General features: G+C 41.0%; 1 protein-coding gene across 1 annotated transcript in view; it reads left to right on the forward strand.

The window, feature by feature from the left end:
* Window positions 1-24,178, forward strand: part of slc8a3 (solute carrier family 8 member 3) — a 55,502-nt gene that overhangs the window by 8,490 nt on the left and 22,834 nt on the right. The window lies entirely within an intron of this gene.

Consider the following 24,178-nt stretch of genomic DNA (forward strand, 5'->3'; position numbering starts at 1 on the left):
GATATGAAGTACCAGCCACAAATACTTAAATAAAAAAAAAAAAAATTAAATGACATTGCTCGACTGAATTGTGGATGCTACACCGTGACAGTTTGACAAATCGGCGACACATCATATGTGTCGGAAAAATGGATCTTTGTTCACTATTTTTTGTCATGAAATTTTATATCTCAAAATTACTTGAGGTCCAGATACTTTGTTGAGCATTCTCATGTTTTTTGGGGCCCATTTCTGACTTGTTTAAGGTCTGTCATATGTCTTCCGTGCTATGCGCTGTTCATCGGACCTTATCTGGAACTGACCTTCTTCCGGCTTCTGATTGGCTGGAACGAACAGAACGCCAATTAATTAACAGCGGTGCGTCTTACGTTATTTATTCAGACATTTTGCGATTACATATTTTTATGCATTGTGTGTATTATGTGAAGCATTTTAAATCATGCTTTTTCCAAAACTGATTTTTCGTCTGGCTTCTGATTGACTAAATTGGCCTTACATTATACATGTCCAAATTTGAATAATTTGGGACATTGTCATGTTGTTTTTGATGGTTAGCCATTTTTGGGCTTTAGCTGAGGTCTACTTCAGGTGTGTATTATTATACTATGTACGGATTACTTTTAGTCAGTTATGCCTTTTCCACAAATCACTTTATTCTGGCGTCTTATTGGCCAAAATGTCCTTCCGGTTTACAATTTATTTTGAACGGTTAACCAGTATTCGGCCTCGATATAGCTCTGATTCAAGTTTTATCGTGCATTATTGTGTTACGTGTTGTGAAATATGGCTTTCTTCCAATTTGTGACTGTCTTGAATGACTTGACGGTAAAGGGTTGAATAATTGTTAAATACGAGCAACAGTGGTGCTTTTCTTTTAAGCCTCGTGTCTCATCCAAGCGTGCATACACTTGTTTTTTTTCCCTCTCGTCCCAGTGCTCCCGTGTGTGTGTTACACGCGAGGGGGATTCAATGTGAGGATTTGTCACACAACAACTGTGGCAGTCCTGAGCTAACCTGGCGTCTCTAATCCCAGTGGATTTTTTTTTCGTCCTCTCAATTTTCCTTTGTTTTACGTGTATGTCACTTTGCTTTGGAGGTCAAGCAATCGCACAGAGTGCAACAATGATGTGAGTCTGTCGTCAGACGAGAGATGAAACGCTTGGAAAAATTCATGTCATGATTAACATGAGGAAAATTATCACGGCAATCAGTGTTTGTTCACCTTTATTATTGAAAAAAAAAAAGCATGCTTGGGATTTGCTTGTATGAGTGGCAAAACATTACATACACACTTGCAGACTCAATAAAGAGTCAAAGCAATATGAACCCTCTGAAAAATACTTTCAAAAGTATTTAAAAATATTTTTTTTAAATCTAATACATTTTTGATGGATAATGATGAAATGTTTGGAAATAGATATATAAGTACAACCCTAAAAAAAAAGAATGGAGAAAAATACTGGGTGAAAAAATATATTGATATTAAAAACAAAAAAACTGTAAAATTATTAGTAAAAAAAAACATATTAAAATAGATTTGGCCAATAATGGTTAAATGTTGGGAAACGAATACACAAATGTAATGAAAAAAAACCTTAAAAGATTAGAAAAATATATTTGATAAAAATACCCTAACATTAAAAAAATACAAAAATTATATTAATATTCATAAATGTAAATTAATTATACTTTTTAAAAAAGTACTATTTTAAAAAATATTATTAATAAAATACAAGAAAATAATGGAAAATATGGGACAAAAATACACAATTATCAATTGAAAATTTGAAAATTAAAAACACGGAAATTTTACATTCACGTTTTATACCTAAATACAAAAATATTACATTGAAAATACATGAATAATTGAGAAGATATTTTATTAGAAAATTCATTAGACGGTATCTGGAAATATTTGCAATGCAAAAGTCGTTTTAAAAATGTGCAAATAAAATCTTAAAAATAATAAAAATAAATATTAGACAAATTTAAATGTGACAGAAGCAGAGACGGAAAGTATATCAACATTGGGAAAAAAAAAAGTAATTAATATGGGAAAAAATAGTAAAATACAATTACAAACTTCAACTACATGATTCTAATTACAAAATACTACCCCCCCAAAAATAGTAGACAAAAATATTCAATGGAAAATAAATATATTTTAAAACACACGGAACCCGTAATGGAAAATGGATTTATGAATTATGCCTTATATAAATGTTGTACGCAATCGTTCCTGAAACATAAACACACCATGGCAGTCTTATAAGTTCTGAGATAAACCGTGTCCTGACCGTACCGCTTTGTTTCATCCCGTGCGTGTTAACTCTACAGCATTTCATCTGTGGAAATATTGATTTTTTTTTTTTTTCCACGCTTTCCTCCTTGCACACAAGGCCGCTCAGGCTGTGAATCAAATTGACATCCGTACATCTGACATCCTCCGCTCAGCGGGGCCTTTTGCTGGTGTGGGACGACGGTCAGGGTGATCAGCAGGGCTCCTTGGGGCACGCCGGCCTCTCTGGGAGTGGGGTGGGGGGAGTTGTCTTGATTTATTTGCAAGCGACAAATTTCCCGGCGGGCCCACGTAGAAAGGACGAGCACTTGTATCACGGCCAGAAAGTTGTCGTTGTGCGTTGTGTATCGATCCGTCCATTGTGTTGGGGCCGCTGCGTACAATGTGACGGCCAGTCAAATAATGAATAGCGTGGAGATGGGCCAAAAGCTCCCAAAGGTTCCCAAAATGCCAAATTTCCAAACACCCTTTGTTTGGGGGACATGTCGCAGGCTTACTGTGCACTTGTTGTAGCGTGGGGCGGAGCTAGACTTGGCACTGTTCACTCATTGGTTCACAGATTGATGAGGAGAAAGGTGGATTTATGATTTAATAGCTGGACAGATGTACGAATAAGTGGAGAATCTAGCTATCTATTGTGGTGTCACGCTTTAGTTTTAAGTTGTAATGTCAGACTTCACCACTAGATGGCAGACTGGATTAGTGGCACTGGGTCTGATTTAAAATGATATGCAGAATGACCACATTTTTAACTCATTTAATCCCAGACATTTTCACTAGAGGAAACCCCTCAATCCCAGCGTTTTTCTGGATTTTGACTGATTTTGCGAGGCCAATTGAATATTGTGTTCTAATGCTATAAAAACACAGAGCTATGACGTAAAAAAAAAAAAGACGTGTAAATACGCCTTTGGGAGGCGAGGACTACATAAAAACTTTTTTCTTATTAATAGCTGATTTTTGTAAAAAAAAAATAAAATGTACAAAAGGAGTTCTTGCACTTAATGTTAGTTTCTTTGTTTGGTGCCGTCCTTGAATGGCCATTTATTTTTTTTATTTTTGTTTTAAATTACGCATTAGAGCCCTCTGCAAACTTTGAGTAACAAACGGAAAAAAAAAACCCTCCAAGGCTTCATGGACAAAAAAAATGTCAGTTTTTCACCATCTCGACCCAGAGAGGGCGGCGGCAGCTGCTTGTCGGCGGTGGCGTCCTCCCCAGAGACGCCGCGTGTTTAACAAGGCGCTGATACATTCATAAACAAATGAGTGGTGCGCAGCGGACAGAGCGGAATTAGCGGCCCTAATTGTCGTCGCCGTCACGCCTCCACGAGCTTGTAAATGCACCAGCTCGTGATGGGGCCTGCTCAAACTTTTTCCCGCCCCCCCTCTCATACATGGAAGAACATCTCCTAATCGTAATTCCATCTAAACCAAACTACCACGTGTCGTGTAGCCAGAATGCATAGAAATTAAAACATAACCTATTTTCAAGGTGAAAAAGTCACACTCTAATGAGAATAAATAGATATTAAATATTAATCTAGAAAATTTTGCTTGTGTCTCTGATTAAAAGATTTTGTAAAATTGTGATGACCATTGTAATTATAGCGAAAATGCCTTTTGTTTTAGTTTTTGTCAAGAATTCCAAGCATTTGTTTTTTTCATTTTTTTTACATTATATAATATTTAATATTATTTTTTTTTGTATTTTATGTTCTATTATATTGCAAGTATTAGTAGTAGAATTTAAATTCTGCTGTCTAATAGTTAATAAAAAATACACAAATGCTGTTATGAAACAATACTTTAGACGAAAATATTGGGCAATAATATTTGAAAATAATGGAAGAATGTATAAAAAGTAGAAAAATATGGCGATAAGATATAAGGCAATGTTATACTAAACAAATATAAAATGTAAAATGCACAAATATTTGGCAAAACACAAAATTCTTACATGAAAATTATAAAAATAAAATATAATCGGGTCCCTAAATGTAGATGTCCACTTTTTTTTTTTTTTTAAACAACAGCATATAATATTAACACCCAATTATTTAGCGGACCCAAATCGACATCTTGAGAACCAACCACTGCCTCACATTACTGAACCCGTGTTCCCGGTTTCCATCTTTAACCTTTGCACGCTCGCCCCGCCTCCTTCCTGCTGCGACGCGCTTGGAATCCGCGGTGATGTCATGACTGACGCGACACATGTCTGCAAAACTGCTGACCGTACGGATTTCTGGCTAGAACTTTCCAAGGCGTCCTGGAATAGACGTGCCAGCTTCACCTTTCCGCTCTGGAGCACTCGCTTATTTATTCACCACTTGTTTAAATGAATGAATGAATAAATAGATAAATGTGTATGTGTACGTGTGTGTGTGTATATATATATATATATATATATATATATATATACACACACACACATGCATCTTTTTTTAGAAAAAAAAATATATATATATATTGATATATTTTAAAAATAAATACATAAATTATAAATTATAATCTAAAAAAATAGAAATTGTTATATATATATATATATATATATATATAAATATATATATATATATATATAAGAGATTCAGGATTGTGCATTCGTGTACAACAGTATCATTGTAGTGGTACGTAAGTACAAGCCGGGTGTCAATGAGTTTTGAAATGACGCAGATTGTTTGATAAAAACACACTGAAAGCAATTCAGGCGACATTTTTCTTATCTGACCAAACATCTTGGAGCCACTAAATGCTTCCCGCACACGAACGCACTTCAACTGACACAATCTCACAGCCCACACACAATCGCTCGTACACACTCAAATACGCACTTCACACTGACGCACACTCAGCCATACACACGCTCTGGCACATGCTTAATCTCACACAATCTCACGCACACACTCTCACACTCTCTCTTTCTCGCTCTCACACACACACCTACACCCCCCCACACTCACACACTCGCACAGTTTGAGTGGCAATAAATATGCTGGCCCTGCATTCGGCGCTCTCCGTCAGGGGAATGCAATTAAGTTAAGGCTTATTTATAACGCAATCCCGCACCGGCTGTGTCACCGGCTCCCTCTCTTGCCTCATCGAGTGCTGTGTAAATCTGACCGGGGATCAGTTATTTGGGCTCCTACAAATTGTCAAGTCGTGGAATCGGGTTCCCGGACATGACATGGGTGGGGAAAAAACATCATGGCCACAATTTAGATATATAGTTATAACATGGTCACAAATTGCTCATTTGTGGGTACAAATTTGCGTTTGGTACCTGGGCCTTGAGTGGCCTTACCCGACTTAATCCTTCTCTTAATGCCACTACTGGGACATCACAGTTACAGAAACTGTAAGTGGAACAGGTAAGAATCAATGTTTCCAATGTCATGTCACCAGCTCGGTAGACAAGAGTAGCAGCTCACGCGTAAACAATCTCTTGTATTCTGGCACACAAAAAAGCTTCCTCCTGCATTCAGCAGAGGAGCAGACATAGTTGGAATCATTCAGGCGTTGTCGTGCATCATCCCTAACCGCCGGCCAGTTTCAACATGGCTTCCCAGAGGAGAATCCTCGTCAGAGGCCCCTGAGGCGCTGGCTCGCCCGACTCCCGCTCGATGCCTCCGGGACAAAAGTGGAAGTAGAGCCGCTCACTTGATGCGTTTTGGAATATTGGCTGAGTTAAATCGAGAGAAGAAGAAACAGATCGGTTCGTCTGGATATTCGCAGCAAATACTGAAGACAACAAGCTGAGGGCAAAGCGGAAAATCCTGGACTATACTCGTTGGCTCTTACCGCATAGCATGGTTTTCCCACTTCCGCTAGATTCTCCAGGACAAATTGGGTTTCACGTGTCTCTGAGACATCTGGGTTTGATGTATTCTCAGAATTGTCTGAGATTTCATTTTCACTCTAGATTGCCATTTTCCTAGATTCTCTCAGTTGCCTTTGCCAACTGATTTCTGTATGTTCCCGGGTGACTCTGGACGCCTGGTTCCATCAGATTCTCAAGGACACATCGGATTTCTCATGGTCTCTGGAACTCTTCATGGTCCTATCATCTCCACCTTTTCTCAGGTTGTTGTGTCACCTGGTCCCTGTAGGTCAGGGGTCCTCAATCCTGTTCCTCGAGGGCCAGTGTCCTGCCTGTTCTCCAAATCTCCCTGCTGCAACACATCTGAGTCAAATGATCAGATCATCAACTATGGTCTGCAGAGGCTAGATGATGATCCTGATCTTTTGAATCAGGTGTGTTGCAGCAGGGAGAGAAGGACAGGACACTGGCCCGCAATGAACAGGATTGAAGACCCCTGCTGTAGGTCATGTGGGGAGGTCCCAGGGTTCCTGATATTCTCGGGATTCTCTCTGACGCTACGCTACCTCAGTTCTGTATCTTATCCAGATGTCCTGGGATACCTCGTCCACCTGATTCCTGGCCAGGGACACTTGGGTTCCGCAGTTTTTTCTTGTTCCCGTTCACTCTGGGGTTTTTACCTTCTCTAGAGTCTCTAGACACAGATGTCACCTTGGTTCTGGAGGTAATTCATGGGGCCTTGGGTTTCTGAGATTCTCTCACAACTCATATCTCCGTAGTTCTGTAGGTCATCCGGGTGACCCGAGGTGCAGGGGTCCACTGGTTTTTTGAGGGCGCATGGCTTTCCGTTGCTTCTCTGAGACTCGTGTTTTGTACCTTCTCTCTGGATTCTGTAAGTCATTTGTGGACTCAGAGGTTTTGTAACATCTCTGTGTTGTCATTGATACTCATGTCACCTGGATTCTGTCGGGCCTAGGGCAGCTCTGGTTCTTGTTTTTCGTACAGTCCCATTCAGAGTCTTTGGTTTGGGCATAAATGGTGATGCGGATCTGCTACCAGTTGTCCGAGGCAAGGCCAAAGGCTTGGTCATGGAGGTGCGCGGTGATCAGGGTTGGAGGAGGTCGGACATGGCGGAAGGGAGGTCAGTTTGGCAAACAAACACACCCACACAGAACCCTCTGGGGCTGGAGACGCTGGCCAGCCTGTCACATCGCACTCGCCGCTGAAAGATGAAGAGGTTACACTGCTGGATCGCAGCTCTGCCGGGGCCCCGCGGGACCCCTCTTCCTCTTTACAACATTCCACCTCATCTTCCCCTCCATCAGCTCCTCCGTCTTCAACATTTTTTTTTCTTTTATGTAATCCTGTCAGAGAGCAATGTTCTTGGCTTCTCCTGCTCTATTGCCATCTTCCAATTATCTCTCCCAAGCTAATGTGAAAGCCTTTTTCCACCCGCCCCTGCTTTTCCTTCGTATGTTTTATTTAAGCCCTGGGCACTGGCTCAAGATGGTGGCCTACTTTTCTCTGAACCTGAACTTGTTTTTTTTTTTTTTTTTCGGGATTCGGCGATGCATCCAAACTTTGCATGGACTTCCCTCAGCGGCTCGAGTAACAGACTCGGGTGAACACTTCTGAACACACTCAAAAACAAGTATTCCAGAATAAAGTCATGGAATTATGAGAAAACTGTTGAAGTTTACTGAAAGTCAAAAAATATATGCAAAATATGATGGGAATATAGTTGGTGTTAATGTGTTAAAAAATCGGACCCTTTATGAGAATAAATTTTCTATTTAATAAAAAAAATCTGACTGGAAAATAATCAGTCATTCTATTGCGATTGAAAAAAAAAAACTTTATCCGAGAATAAAATTATGATACAATAAATTAGACTATGATGAGAATATGACACTAAACATACATGGAGGGAATTATGAGACGAGATGTTTCCCAGAAGGAACAAAAAGAAGATGGAGCATAACGAGAGTCCGGCAAACAAAGAGTGGAGGAAGAGCAACCTGAAGTTTCCTCGAACGAGGAAGATAGCGAGGCGTGTGGGCGACGACGTCTTTGAACGTGCTCCTCTCATTCCCCTCGTTAGAGTTCATCCAAGATTTCCTGATGACGCAGGCTACGTGTTTGATGCTCGCATGAGACGCGTGTCCTCTCCTCGTTAGCGCTCGCATCATTAGTGCGCAAGATTTTTTATTTGCCGTTGTTTTTCTTGCCAGGTCTTTTTATCCATTCCGTTCATTTGATCTGCCTTTGATTAATCATTCCATCAGACAGATCGTGTTATTTCTTGACTTTGGAAGACTTTAAAGTGTTTCAGATGTAAATCACTCTGATCTAAAGACGTGGCTCTCAAGTAATTAAAAAATATGGACGAAATGTTGAAAAGTGATATAATGTGTCTTTTGTGTCGTTGATGGCTCGTTTTCGTTTATGATTTTGAGCAACTTTTAAGTGCTGTGCGTGGATATACCACACTCTCATATAAAAACAAGATGGATTAATTAATGGGGGGGGGTCTTTGATGCTTCACTCCATGAGACAAATCGTTTTTCTTGACTTCGGACGGCATTAAAGTTTTGAAATGCAATATAAAAAAGTACATAAGATGGACAAAAGTCATGAGACGTGTCTTTGATCCATCACTCCACACCACACAACTTTATTGTTGTACGACTTTACGACTTTAATCTTAGAAATACCTTTCTCCCGTACAATCGTGTGCAAGACAAGCCAAAATGGTGTTCGTGTCTTTGATGTGGCACTTTCAAAGACGAGGCATTTTAGAGCTTTTCCATGAGGTCGTATCTAGCTCGTATAAAACAAAAGCCAAAGGTTCAAGATTATTCACTTTTTTTCGCGACTGCAACTTTAAGCGTCATGCATGGAAACACCTCGCTCTGTCTTTCGGGAATCATCCCACAAAGATTGATCACTTTCTTCAAAATTATGTTTGTGATGGAATATTACCTGGGAATCAAAAGTATTGGGATCCTTACAGGATGTAAAAAGGGAAGAAAATGGTGCCTCATACATTTCCCTGAGGAGCGCCATCCAAAATGGAGTCCGACTTGTTGTTATTTTGTGATGGTATACTATCGAGGAACAAAAGTATTACAGGAAGGGAAAAAAGTCATGAAAAATGAAGAACATGAATGGGCTTTATACATTTCCTTGAGGAACTCCACTCCAAACTTATGCATGGGCCGTAACACAAGGTCACTCCAGCCTACAACAAAGTGAAGTCTTTGTTTCATTGGCTTTTTCTTCTCTCCTTTGTGCCAAACTCAACTCAACAAGCCTGTACCCGCCGTGCTTCTTATTTTGCACCCAAGGACTAGAAAACACCGGAACTTTGTGCTAATTGCATAATTGGCTTTTAGCATCAGTGTCCAAACTGGTGCCAAGGGAAAGTGAAAGTGAAGCTTCACCGTGATCTCCAAGTGCTAACCATCGAAATATAGGTGGCGATTTTAATCTGATCTTGTTTGAAGTTTAACCTGCTTCAGTGTGGACATGTGTGTGCGTTTGCGAGAACGAGCACATGCTATAACTTGTGGTTGCAGCCCTTTTAATGGAACTCCTCGGCCCCGACACTTCATCAGAATGTCAATAAAAGAGAATCAGGAGGAGGAGCAGGGCTTGTCTATCGCTGACTGATGAATGCAGCAAACACGTGAAAGCCTCGCCTCTAGTGTAGTTCATACCATTTGACGGATGTGTTTTTTACAAAAAAAACAAAACATCAAAGAAAAAAATGCCTGGCTCACGTTAAACAAGGTCTATGAGACGTACAGTTCAAAAGTAATAAGACACGTGTCTTTGATGTGTCGTTCCACAATTCGGGTCACTCTCTTGACTTTTTATAACTTTACAGTATAAATAGCTCCAATGCCATTCAAATAAAACGTATACAAGGCGGACCAATGTATCATGGTGTCTTTGATGTGTCACTTCACGATGCAAATTTGAATGACTTTTAAAACAGGGGTGGGCAAACTTTTTTGATTGGCGGGCCACAATGGGTTCTAAAATTTGACAGGGGCCGGACCAGGAGCAGATGGATGGAGTGTTTTGGTAACCTCACCTCATCGTAGAAAAAAAATTCATTTAAATTTAAATGAAAGTGAGTAAAAGCATTACAACAAAATATCTGTCTTTGACACACCACAGTATTTAGAAAATAAAACATTAACAGGGTTTATTCATTTAATTTTTTTCAAGTTCGGTGGGCCGGATTAATACGTTCAATGGGCCGCGTGTGGCCCCCGGGCCGTCATTTGCCAACGCCTGCTTTGAAGCGTTACGTTCGGAAACATCTCTCTTGATTTGAGGAGCTGCTATGAGATGGACAAAGGCGATGGGCATGTGTCTTTGATGTGTCACTCCACAATATGTAACTTTTTTTTTTTACTGGCCAGTATTACTCGTGGAAAGAGCTCTCAAATGGTACACCTTGTGTAAAAGATGGACAAAAGTAAAAGGATGTCTTTGATGCGTCACTGTGTCTTGACTTTGACGGAATTGAAAGGGTTACGCGTGGAAGTAGCTCGCGCTCGTTCAATAGCGTGTATGAGATGTAGAAAAAGTCATGAGACGTGTCTTTGATGTGGCACTCCGCAAGATGAATCACTTTTTGACTTATGTGCGACATTACAGAATTAAATTTGGAAATAGCTCTCTCACTTTTTAGAACGTGCACGAGACAAAAATAATAGGACTCGTGTCTTTGATTTGTCACTCCGTGAAATGGCTTACTTTCTTGACTTTCTTATGACCTAACAGCATGACAATAGGACTTTTGTATTAGCGTATGCACAAGATGGACCATGAATGTGTCTTTGATGCTTCACCGCCTGACATGGGTCACTTTCTTTCTTGACATTATACAACTCTGCTTTGTTTATGACAGATTGAGTTGATCGGAAGAATCTGGAGAGGCTTTGATGTTAATCAAAATAGCACGTTAGATTCATCTGAATTGTCTTTGCATTTGCGAAAATATTTACGTTAGGTTCACTGGAAACTAAATTGCCTTCATTGTTTACGAAACACTTCAGCTACATCAAAGACCAAGTCAATTTTTATGTTGACGAAAAAATACTTGCTTTGTCTGCTAGCTACCTAGCTATAACTTTATTCACCGCCATTGATTTTTGCACGGTACTCTTTGCTGCCATGTCTCGGTTCATATCAAAAAGATGGCGAACTTCCAGGGGAGCAAGAGTCTGTTTGCGTCCACTCCGCACTTTCTGCGCTTCTAGGGTGGAGGCTATTGGCTTTCATGATACCCTAAAATTCCTCCTGACCAAATGTGTCAGTAGTGATGACAAACACCTGGAGCGACACATGAGCCCCTTTCATATTTAACCAAACTATAAAAACATCAAAGACAATTTAAGAGTTTGACTGAACTAATGTTTGGAATTTCGTAAGGACAAATTGTGATTTTAGAACAAACCTATCAAAGGCGTTTTCGGAGCGATCAAAGACCATTTAGTGTTCGCCAAATCAAGTGTCTGTTTTTGTAATTATCAAAGAAAATGTCGATTCTCTCAGAAACCAAACGATAATTCAGCCTTCGCAGCATCAGAAGTAGCTTTTTCGTAAAATTAAAAGATTTTTAAACATCAAAGACAATTCCTCATCAAAGAATCCAACCTACCTATTTTGATGAACCTTTAAGACAATTTGCTCTCAGACGAACCTAACATACTTGTTTGCGGAAACGGAAAAAAATATTTCGACTTCCACGGATCGAACGTAAAAATTTTCACGAACATCAAGGTCCATTTCTTTCACGACGCTAACGTGTTTTTAAACAGAATAGTTACTCCTCACGAAATGTAATTTTTGTAAACATCGTAGACAATATCTTCTTAACTTTTATTGTGTTTTCAAAAATATCAAAGACAATTCAGTTCAGCAAGCTTCTGTATACATGAAAGCCAAACCTAACGTGTTTTTCGTAAACATCAAAGCCAGATTAGTTTTCGGCAAACCTACCAAATGTGTTTTGTGTTAAATATGCGTCGAATTTAAAAGACATTCAAGTCAGAAACTTTTAAACTACATTTGGAAATTAGAACCTTTAATGTTTCTTTATGTTATTTAGAAACATGACAATGTAGTCACAACGTACGTGTTTTTAGAAACGTCAACGACCGTTTAGATCCTCGTGCATAAAGTGTTTCGTCAACATCCAAAACAATTTTCAGTCTTTCAGCCCACTATCGTTCGTTTTCCGAGACCCCTTCCATCTCCTTCTCTTGTGATGGGCATTCATCTCATCCCTTTGTCGGATCCGCCGCTCAAACGGCTTCCCGACCTCGTCAGTAATGACCAGACGGAGGGATGAAAGAAAGAAAAAGATGAAAAGAGGCTGCGAGAGAGGAGAAGCACAGAGGATGTTTTCCCTTTTGATTCCCCCTCAGTGTCACCCTGATTATGTAACTGCCACGTGCTAAAAATAAAGCCTGCAGTACGAGCCGGGAATACTGTGCCAGTGCGTAGCCCCCACCCCCCAACCACTCCTCCCAAGAATCCCCCACACCACCCCCCCAACACACACACACACACTTTGTGCGGTTGCCATGGCAACGCAGCCTCTTTCAGACAGAGAGGAGAAGCGGCATGACTTCCTGGAGGGAAGGAGCAGGAATCTCATCACTGCCCGCTGCTTTCCTGCCTCTTGGTTTATTTATTTATAGAGGGCGACGCGGTTGTTCAGCGGAGAGCCTCACAGCATTTGATCCCCGGGCGTGATGCGGTGTTGCCTGTTGTCTTTGATGAATGCAAAAAAAGAAAAAAAAAACGTGTGTCAGGATTGTGACTGAATCCAAATTGTATTGGATATTTATAAAATAAAAAAAAATGTCTTCAGGGCTGACAAAATATATGTTTGGTAAGCGTTGTAGTTGTCTTGCCTTCAATATGAAGAAAAAATTAAAAATTGATGTTCACAAAAATAATTTGAAGGCAAACTTTTCCTTGGTGTTGAGCAAGAACAAAATCTCAAGGCGTTTTTCTGCTTTGGTTACCGGCCTATTTATATATACACTGACAAGAAGAAATCAAGCCAACTACTGCAATCATTGTAGTTTCTTTTAAGCGCTAAGAAGGACAACTTAAAATGAAGCTTTATCGTAACAACTAATACACAGACATCAGCATTACGGCTTTGGGGCCTCTTTGCAACCGGCTTAAAAAAACGACATCCTGAAATAACGTCCAATTGCTAATTAAGGGTGCTAAAAAAAATACTTAAATACACTGAGTTAGCGCTAGCAAACGCTAGCAAACGCTAGCAAGCGCTAGCAGGCGCTAGCAGGCGCTAGCAGGCGCTAGCAAGCGCTAGCAGGCGCTAGCAGGCGCTAGCAAGCGCTAGCAAGCGCTAGCAGGCGCTAGCAGGCGCTAGCAAGCGTTAGTACGCGCTAGCACGCGCTAGCACGCGCTAGCGAGCGCTAGCAAGCAGTTGGACGTTCATTATTACAGGGTGATGGCCGAGTGGTCTAAGGCGCCGCGTTCAGGACCCAGTCTCCCCTGGAGGCCTGGGTTCGAATCTCGAATTTCCCCATTGTGGGACTAATAAAGGGAATATTATTATTATTATTATTATTATTATTATTATTAGGTGGAAATGTGCGGGTTTTTTTTTTTTTGTCTTTAGTACTTATAACCAAGGAAAAAAATATACATCTGAATACCTGATAAAATTTTCAACAGGATAGCTGAGTACCCAAATATTTAATAGCTGCTGCCCTAGTATGGAGAAAAACATGTTTGTCAACATTTTTTGAGATGAACCAGATGAGGTGGCTCAGGTATTTGTTGAGGATGTCACATGGATGCCCCCTCTGCAAAGACACCCCAGGGAAGACCCGCTGACAGATATCCTGGGAACATCTCGGGATTCCCCCAAGAGAGCTCGACAAAGTAGCTGGGGAGAGGAAAATCTGGTCTTCTCTTTTTCGGTTTCTGCCTCCGTGACCTAACTGTGGATGAGTGGAAGAAAATAGAAAACGGATGAAAGCTCACCTTTCTTAGACCAGATCTTTTTCGCCCAAATCCCCAAAGCTGTCAAGCAAGACTTTTCTGACTTTTCTTGCATCCTTGTCAGCGCACCTGTTTGTATAATACTCTCACATTTAGCCTGGTTCATCTGCAGTTCAGCGTGAACAATACAGCTCTTCCTCGTCATTAACTTGGTCATCAATTTCAGTGCTGACAACGCTTGTGAGTCTGCTATTGCGTGATTTGCATTTTGCGCATTCCGGTGGGCAATGGAAACACATCTTATGTTACTATTAACTTCATTAAGTTAAGACTTAAAATGGCTCGGTTGGGTTCTGAGATCTGCAAACTCAGATCAATTAGTTTAACCCAGGTTTCAAAGCAAACATGGTGAAGAGGCTGTTATGCTGCATGCAATTGGAATAAGTTGCCATTATACAGTCAGTGAAGTTTGTAGAAATAAGTGTAAAATGCCCGTTGGTGTGAATATGAGTGTGAATGCTTATAGAGCCCTGCGATTGGCTGGCGACCAGTTCAAGGAAGACACCACTTCTAACTCAAAGTCATCTGGGATGAGCTACAGTGAAGATAAGCGCTACAGAAAATGAATGGATGGATGATATTAGATGCTTTCAAATAAAGTCCTCCACCCTAATAAACACCCGACCAAAATAGTCACTCTCTGCAGTTGAGTAAACAAGCAGTGGTGATCACACACACACACACACGCACACACACTCCCACACACACACAGAGGTCTTTAGCTCATCGATTACATTTAATGGCGGTGTTAGAGATACGCTCCGCTAACACTAATGCTAATGAGCAATTACATAAGAGGAGCTAATGAGCAAGCGGCTATAAATAGCCAGCACTGCATGTCGCGCTCACGCATAATGGAGATGACGGTCTCTAGGTCCGAGTGTGAAAAAGAGACAATGAAGCTATGCTAGCTACCAAGTCGCACGGACCATTAGAGCGTCAACAGTTTTTCCCGCCCGCGCAAACACAGGATGCCTTTTTCTCCGGTTACACACTTTGGTGACATTTGCCGGCAAGGAAGCGTGTGAGCAAGGATGGAATGATGGATGGAAACAAGGAAGGATTGGTTGGAAAAGGAAAGGAGGAAGGAAAGAAGTATGGTTGGATGGATGGCTTGAAATGAACACAGCAAGATGGATTGAAGGAAGAAAGGAAGGGTTGTTGAAAGTAAGGAAGGAAAAGCACAGGATGGATGAAGGTAGGAATTGAGGATGGCATCAAAGGAAGGTAGCAAAGAAGCATAGGTGGATGAAAGGAGGAAGCACAGAAGAAGGCCTGAAGGATGAAAGAAAGGAAGGAAACAAGGAAGGATTGATGAGGGGGAAAGGAACGGATGGGAACAAGGTTGGTTTGAAAGGAAGCAAGGAGAGAAGGATGCAAGTAAGGTAAATTGAATGAATGAGATGAATCAGTGAAGGCAGGAAGGGAAGAAGGATACATGAAAGGAAAGAAAGGATGGATGTAGGAAGGAAGGAAGCAAGCAAGGATGCATGAAAGGAAGGAAGCAAGGAAGGATTGGTGGATGAAGGAAGGACGCATGAATGAAGGCCTGAAGGATGAAAGAAAGGAAGGAAATTAGGATAGGAGGGATGATTGATGAGGGGGAAAGGAAGGATTGAAACAAGGTTGGTTTGAAAGTAAGCAAGGAAAGGAGGACAAAAGAAGGTCGATTGGATGAATGAAGGAAGGGAAGAAGGATACATGAAAGGAAAGAAAGAAGGAAGGATGGATCAAGGAAGGAAGCAAGGAAGAAGGCCTGAAGGATGAAAGAAAGGAAGGAAATTAGGATAGGAGGAAGGAATGCTGAGGGGAAGAGGAAAAAATGGAAACGAGGTTGATTTGAAGGAAGGAAGCAAGGAAAGAAGGATGCAAGGGAACAGATGGTATTAACCAAAGGAAATAAGGATGCGAGCAATGTCGAATGCGTGCGTGAAATAAAAGAATGATTGCATGAAAGGAAAAAAGAAGGATTGACGGATCAAGGATGGAAGCGTGGATGAAGGCATGAAAATGACAGAAAGGAAGGAAACAAGGAAGTGAAGAAGGCAAGGATAGAAACAAGGTTGCCATGAAAGGAAACCAAGGAAAGGAGGATGCAAGGAAGGTCGATTGCATGAAGGAAGGAAGCAAGGAAGGCCGAAATGCAAGTTTGTTTCCTTCGCATATTGAAACTATAACTTAAGAGTTCATCACTGGAGCTTCTATCGAAATTGAAACAGACACCAAGACGTGTCAATGTCGTCAAATGAAAACACTTGGGAGCGTGCTCCTACTTTTAAGCCCACCCGGTAGGGGAAAAAAAAGAAAATTCAAGCAGGAAATGAGATGCGGCGTCCTTGCAGGGTTTACACGTCCAAGTTTGATGATTTATTGTGATAATGTTATTGCGATGTTGTTTGGGCGTTGCGCGGCCAACTGCGCTCGAGGCTGACTTGTGTTGTGTGAACGTGTCCATTATTTACATTACACGGTGCCGTTACGGTGAAGACTGATGTGCTGAGAGCGTGTGTGTGTGCGCACTGACATTTTATCCCACGTGAGTTTTTATATTGGGATTTAATCACAACACCTTTTGATTTTTTTTTAGCATTTATAAAATGGACTTGATGCGCACAAACGTGCTCACATTACACTCGTTAAACTTTGAACAAAAATGAATTTGTTCTGTTTTGGAAACTCGCATCCCCGCACGATAAACAATGGGAATCGAAATCGCAATTTGCTGCCGAAACGGGCTGCTGTGCAATAGAAAGTAGATTCGGGAGGAAAGCTAATTTTGGTGAGAGCGGAGTTTTAACTAAGTACTGCAGTGACGGGGGGGAGAATTTGTTTTAATTATATTTCAGACCCGACTAGTTTTCTGTCCAAACGGGCTGACGGAAACAATAGGAAGAGCGCTAAGCATGGCAAGGAGCATTTCTATGTTAAAGTAAAAAGATTTTTTAATAATACACACACATTGATTTGCTGCCTAAACGGGTTAGGGTTTGTTTGCTGCCTAAATAGGTTGGGGGGGGGGGGGGACAGGAAGAGAATAAAAGTTGGTCCTGGGCTTTTTTTTTTTTCTACATTAAAGCAATATAAGATTTTTTTTTTAATTCACACGCATTTAGTTGGCTGTTTAAACGGGCTGCGGTGTAATACAAGTCAAAACAGGAGGCAGATTTTGGTGAAGAATTATTTTAACTGCTGTGAGCCTTCGGTTAAGGCACCTTTTTAACGCTAATTCATTCAAGTAAATACTGCGGGAAGGTGGGAGCTTTTGTTGTTCGTTTTCATGTCATTACAGACCCGACTAGTTTGTCAAAATAGGCTGCGAGAAAAAAAAACCAATAAAAAAAAAGCAAGGCTTGGCGCAGGAGCATTTTTATGTCGAAGAAATAAACGTGTGTTAATAAATTGCCGCTCGTCTAGTTTTCTGGCTAAACGGGCTGCTGTGCAAGTCAAAACACTGCACTCCTCTTTACGATGCAGGTCAGTGCCTCCCATATGCGCAAGTTCTGATCCATCTTAGCTCGACTGGCAGCTTCCGCCCCCCTCGTTGGCTGCCGTCCTCCACCTCCGCATGCGACTCTGTCAGAAGAAGCCGCGGGGGTTCCAGACTTTGAAACCTTACTTATTGTTTGTTCGCGTTCGAGCTTGACTTGTTTTGACATTTGACAGCAATGAAAATAACCTGTCAGCTAGCTTCATGCTAACATTAAATAACATCTCAGTTACCAACATCTAAGGCAGGTGTGGGCAAGCGACGGCCCGGGGGCCACATGCGGCCCGTTAGACGTTTTAATCCGGCCCGCCGAACTTGAAAAAAATTAAATGAATAAATCTTGTTCATGTTTTATTTTTCTAAATACTGTGGTGTGCCAAAGACAGATATTTTGTTCTAATGCTTTTGTTCACATTCCTTTAAAATTAAATGTTTTTTTTCTCCGATGAGGTGAGGTTACCAAAACACTCCATCCAAATATGTGTATTTTTTATATGACGATGGTAAAAGTGTTCAAGAGCGCGCTTGAAAGAGTCTTGAAAATTGTCTGCGTTACGACCACATTCGAGGGTATTCTTGGCACGAGTCAAAATTGACCGAGAACATTCTGCTCTGCGTGTGCCCGGAAAATGAACGACATCTAAGAAGTCGGTTCGGCAGCGACGGCGGCTTGTAAATCAGGTCAGCATCCCATATTTGCTCGTAAACACAGCGGTGGTTGCTGAAAATAAGGACATCGGCGGGAGGGGAGAAGATGTACGGAAATAGCGATAGCGGGACGAGATGGGGTAAGGAGAAATGAGTCGGAAAAGAATGGGAAAAAGGCTCGCCTCGTTACGGCATCCCGCTGTGCCGCCCTCATTTTTTCACATTCTGTGATGTGGAGGTGTGCTTTTTGTATCAACCGGATGGACGGGGACGGGATGCGTTCACTTCCTATCTGGCTGTAATCTGTTCAAATGTTCTCAGTACAGCGCCCTGTGGGACTCCGTGGAATGGATTGTGGAATTGTGCAATCAGTGCATGTAGAGGTTATGGCACTGTATAATGTTGGTCTTGCATTTTTTTCTTTTTTTTTTTGTCTTTTATTTCCTTTTTCTAAATGTAGGTAGATTATGCCTTTATTTCAACAGAAATAAGGCAAATAAGCAAACGGTATTTTTTTTATTGAATAAAAAATATAAATAAATAAAACATACATTCAATATACAATCAATAAAATTTACATTAAAACTAAAAAAAATACCCCAAAAAATGTAAGTGCAAAAACTGCAAAGAAAATAAATAAATAAATATATAAAATACAAATAAAAAGGCAAATAAAGAAATCAATAAAATGAAAATAAATAATAAATAAAATTACTAATTTCAAAATAAATTTAAAAAAAGAAAAAAAATAAGATATTTACAAAGAAACCAAATCATTAAATACAAAGAAATTGACTGTTAAAGTAAAATATAAATTAATATCAAAATAATTATTATTAGGGGTGTGCATCTCTCCAAAAAAGGTGATTTGATCCATGAGGTACGATACAATTCTAGGATGTAACAATTTAAAAACGGTTTTGCTTCAATATGGTACGGCTGTAGCTTTTATCGTATATGCAACAACATTTCAGCGATTTAAATTCAAAGAAACAACAAATCATCTGCAACATTAAACCGCTTTATGTGTGCACCTCTCATAAAAGACGATTCAGCGCGTACTTCGATAAAATACGATTCAAGGAACCGAAGATTTCGAAGAGTAACAATTCGATTCAATTTCCCAATTAATTTTTTTGCGCACCTAATTATTCAGAATGATAATTTGAATGAAATAAAATAAATGATCCATAGAAAATAAATGTAAAAGTGAAGGCAACTATAGAAAAAAAGCTAAAGTGACAGTGGAAGCTTTTCTCGCCCAGGAGTCCCCTCTGCCTGATGACTTCCCTTTTGGTCCTCCCGGGCATGAGACCTCTTCTACCACTTTGTCACCCCTCACTTCCTCCGCCGTGCGCCGGGCATGTTCCTTCCGCATGGCCGGCTGACCGTGTCGCACTGTGGGAGGTAGCCTACGCTTTGCGCACCAGCTTGGCTTTTAGCGAGCGCTCGCTCGCTCCATCTCTCTGTCGCTCGCTCCGCTCGGCTGGCCGGCTTCAGTCAATCCGTGCATGAGAGAACAAGAGGGCATGCATAAAACATGAAGCGGGGGCTCGTCGTTCCGGTCCCGCTCCGGCTCGAAGGCCTTTTCCGTGTGGAGTTGGCGTGCTCGTCCATTTCCTCCTGTGATTAAAAACGTGTACGTCAGATAATAAGCTCCGGTGAAGCAGCATGTGGCGTGTGACTCAAGGTTACCGTTTTACATTGAACAGTAAATTTGCGTATGTGCTGTTCGACATTCGCCAATTATAACAACAGGATTTTTCAGACTTTTTTTTTATTTAATTCTTTGAAATAAAAATTAAAAAATTTTTTTTTTCATTTTATTTTAGTTTATTGCAGTTGACGTTTACGTCAAACCAAACATAAAACTAATTGAATTGCCCGTTGTGTATTTAAAACAAAAACACAATTTAGCTTTTTGGACACCGGCTAGCTTAATGCTCACAAATATCATCGCTAGTTACATCAGCACGTGTAAGCTGGGACTTATCCACGTGCCATAATACACACTTGTGAGTGCGTTAGCTCTGTTAGCTGCGATGCTAACTGGTCGAGAACAAACTTAGCCATGTGATTTAAAAAAAAATAAGACATTTACCGTCAAACCAAACATGAAACTAACCAAATTGCACATAAGCTGGGACTTATCCACGTGCCATAATACGCACTTGAGAGTGCGTTAGCTCTGTTAGCTGCTATGCTAGCTGGTCGAGAACAAACTTAGCCATGTGATTTAAAAAAAAAAAAAGACATTTACCGTCAAACCAAACATGAAACTAACCAAATTGCACATTGTGTATCTAAAACAAACACACAATTTAGCTTTTTGAACATCCGCTAGCTTAATGCCAACAAATAGCATCGCTCGTTTGCATCAGCACGTGCTAACTGGGACTTATCCACGTGCCATAATACGCACTTGTGAGTGCGTTAGCTCTGTTAGCTGCGATGCTAACTGGTCAAGAACAAACTTTGCTATGTGATTAAAAAAAATAAAATAAACGTTTATATATATATTATGTTCTGATACAAGTAACAGGGTTGCGTCGGTTTGATGGTCAAACTCTGAAAGACTTTGAAAGGTTATGAAAAATAGAACAGCGCGATTAGCTTGTTGATATTTCTGCTGACTTATGTAACTCACTTTGTGTGTTGTCTTCTAGCCAGCTAAACGATTTTTGCCACAGGGTTGCGTGTATGTTGTTATTAAAAATATGTCTGTGATAAAACAATGATATCAAACTTTTTATCTGCTACTTTTGATGTCACTGGCATCAGGCCCGACGATCAGAAAATGTCCTTCGATTCTGGAATGACCCATGCAGTCGTGGTCAGGACAGCTCCTTCGTCAGTTTCTAGGTGATGCGAGGTGACGGCCCTCGTTGGTGCCCTGCAGGAAGTTCTCATGCTGACTCTCGTCGGTGTCAGAGTTTATACGGAGAGAGCACTCCGAAAACGTTGGAGAGCGGCGTGTCGAAAAGGAAGTTAATGGCCGAAGAACGTTGCCTGCGGCTGCACGCCGATGATGGACGTTCCGGGTCAACGGGACGAGACCCGGAGACCGGTTCTGCGCTCCTTTGGCAGCAGGCGGTGTGACTCACACGAGGCCCACGCCGCTTTTATCACCAGATTTATAAACAGACTCTCCGGACGGACGGACGGCCATTTGAACGTCAGTCCCAATTACGTCGTCTGCCGCGCCGCTTGCTAATGTTGATGAAGATTACAGATGACGGATGGTGGCAACACGCTCCTCGGGATGGAATTAGCGTTCCGGCTTCCCGCCGCCTCTCGTTTATACCTCCCCCCCCACCCCCGTCCCCTCCCCACGAGACCGAGGGCCGTTTATCCCACCATTATTGGCAGAGACAATGGTTAATCTTTTTCAGACGATGAAGCCGAGGAACAGGAGAAGGGGGGAGGAGCGCGCCCGTAATCTCGTCAGAGACGTACTCGGTCCTGTCGTCATACTCGCCTCACCCTCGACCTGCCGTCAAGGGAGAGACAGATGGGAATACATGCCTGGATCTACTGCTTGACTGTACACGGGAAATTGTGTTAGTCGTCCAACGGGATCCACAATTGGCAACGTACGAATGATATACCGTACACGGATATATTTTCTAGATTAATGTAATAAACACCGGCGAAAGTACACAGTGATGAACGGGCCCTCGTCTGCCCATTACCGTAGCGAATACTCGAAATGATGATCAGACTTGCTCTGCCTAAATTTCGATCGTTTGAACAAATTCTCGAGTTATAGGCCGTTTCTTAACTCATTTACTGCCATTGACGGATATAGAAGTCAAAAAGTACATTCATTTTATCTGGCAGTGAATGAGTTAATATGAAGAATTCCGAGTACGGTCTTGTGAATAAACAAGCTATGATCTTTTAAGAATGTACGCAAGAATTTAGGTTGTAAATTGTAAACGGTTAAGCCCTCCAATCCTCGAATGTGACGTACTTCCATGATAGCAGCACCAAATGTATCTTGGGATATTTTGCGAGCCTTCAAAATGTATCCAACCATTTGCATCCTTGATTTCACGACGTTTTGTTCAATTTCAGGCATACAGTTGATCCTTGAGACTTTTTTTGTACGCCGTTATGACTAGGGCAGGATTCAAATTTCCAAAAATGATTTGATACACAAGAGCCCGATTCGATGAAATTTTCGATTCACTATGATTGAGTTTTGATTCAATCAAAGGATTTCACGCAGTACCAATTTGACTTTGGCAAGGGAGGAAAAAGACGTTTTTAAAAGTAGCAATATACGTTTTTTTTTTATCTATATCAGGCTATAAAAACGAAAATTGGTTAAAATCAATATATAATTTTTTTTGTTTTTTGTTTTTTTAGCCCAGTCCTCGTTATGACAGATGTGCCCGTCTAATTTAGTTTCAATTGGTAAAACTGTTTCCAAAGTCAAAATTTTTTTTTTTCGACATGCTCTGCTCACGTTAAATGGCATAGGCTATGGTCACCTCAGATACTTTCGATTAGGGTTCAATTGGGCGAATTCTCAAAGAGTATGTTTGCCCAAATATAAACCCTAGAAGTCACCAAAAATGGCTGCATTCTCAAGCCGTACTACAGTACAAGCTCCAAAACTCAAAGAGAATTTTGAGTCACGGTGGCTGCATGCTGCCACACTGATGCATCTCTGCGCATGTCGTGGGACAAGAATATAAACGATATCCGTTGAAAGAAGGTTAACCTGGCCGTTAACACTGCGCCCCCACCCGCCAGCCGGATATTAACAGCCGGCCTTGCTGCAGCCTCTCGCCAGCCAGCCATACAGGCGGGAGCCTTAAATTAGCCGCCAACTCGCTAGCAGAGCTGCCGTTCGTGTTGGTGGGCCCACTGCCAGGCCCGATCTGTCGCGGACGGGGATTCCCCGTGACCCCAATAATATATAGTTATATATATATATATATATATATATATATATATATATATATATTGTAATTTTAAAAGGACATCACACTGGTTGTCAAGCCTGAGGTTTAAAAAAAATGCAGCATCACAATTCTGTGTGGGGGTGTGTGCGTGCGTGTGTGTGTGTGTTGGAAAAATCGTCCTTGTAATGCATAGAAACAAGTATGTGTGTGTGCGTGTGTGTGCATGTGTGCATCCCCCCAGGCTGTGAACAGAGATCACAATTTTGCTTTTTGTCATATTTGTGTGTTTGGGTGTGTGCTTTGGTTGTCACGGGCAACACACACACACTCCCCCTTGAGAGAAATGTCCATGACTATTTTTAGAAATATATCTTCTTCTGCCTGCCTCTTCTCAAACAGTCATGCCTGTCGTCGGGACTAATGTACCTACTACTACTACTACTACTACTGCAAAAGAAACACACACGCACACATCTGACTAAGGATTACACTGGTTTTATTGATCTGGTCATTGATCTCAACGCGAATATTGTTGTGCAAGAAAATGGGATTTCTCTGAACTGAGAATTTTTTGGGGTGAGAAAAGTAATAGCTTGTTCTTGATTGTTTGCACCCGTGGACATATATGAGGCAATGGTATTATGTATTTAGGTATTTTGAATCTTATATAAAAAAGTGAGATATTTCAGAACTGACAAACATTTAGTCCTTGATTGTTTGTATCAACAAATATGTCATTCCGATGACATTAGATAATGTTCGGTTAGCATTTAACGTTCTGTTGAGGGCGACGTGCTCAGAATGTGCGACACGTTCAACATGCACGCATGGATGGAATCAAATGCAAAGGATGTTTCTCTGCTGGACAAAGCTTGTGCCTTCATTTTAAAAAAATATCAGATTTGGTATCGGCGATACTGACCCTGTATTTTCTTGGTATTGACTTG

The sequence above is a fragment of the Idiotropiscis lumnitzeri genome, chromosome 1 (genome assembly GCF_059441095.1).
Source record: "Idiotropiscis lumnitzeri isolate Australia: NSW breed Sydney's pygmy pipehorse chromosome 1, RoL_Ilum_1.0, whole genome shotgun sequence".
NCBI classification, from domain to species: domain Eukaryota; kingdom Metazoa; phylum Chordata; class Actinopteri; order Syngnathiformes; family Syngnathidae; genus Idiotropiscis; species Idiotropiscis lumnitzeri.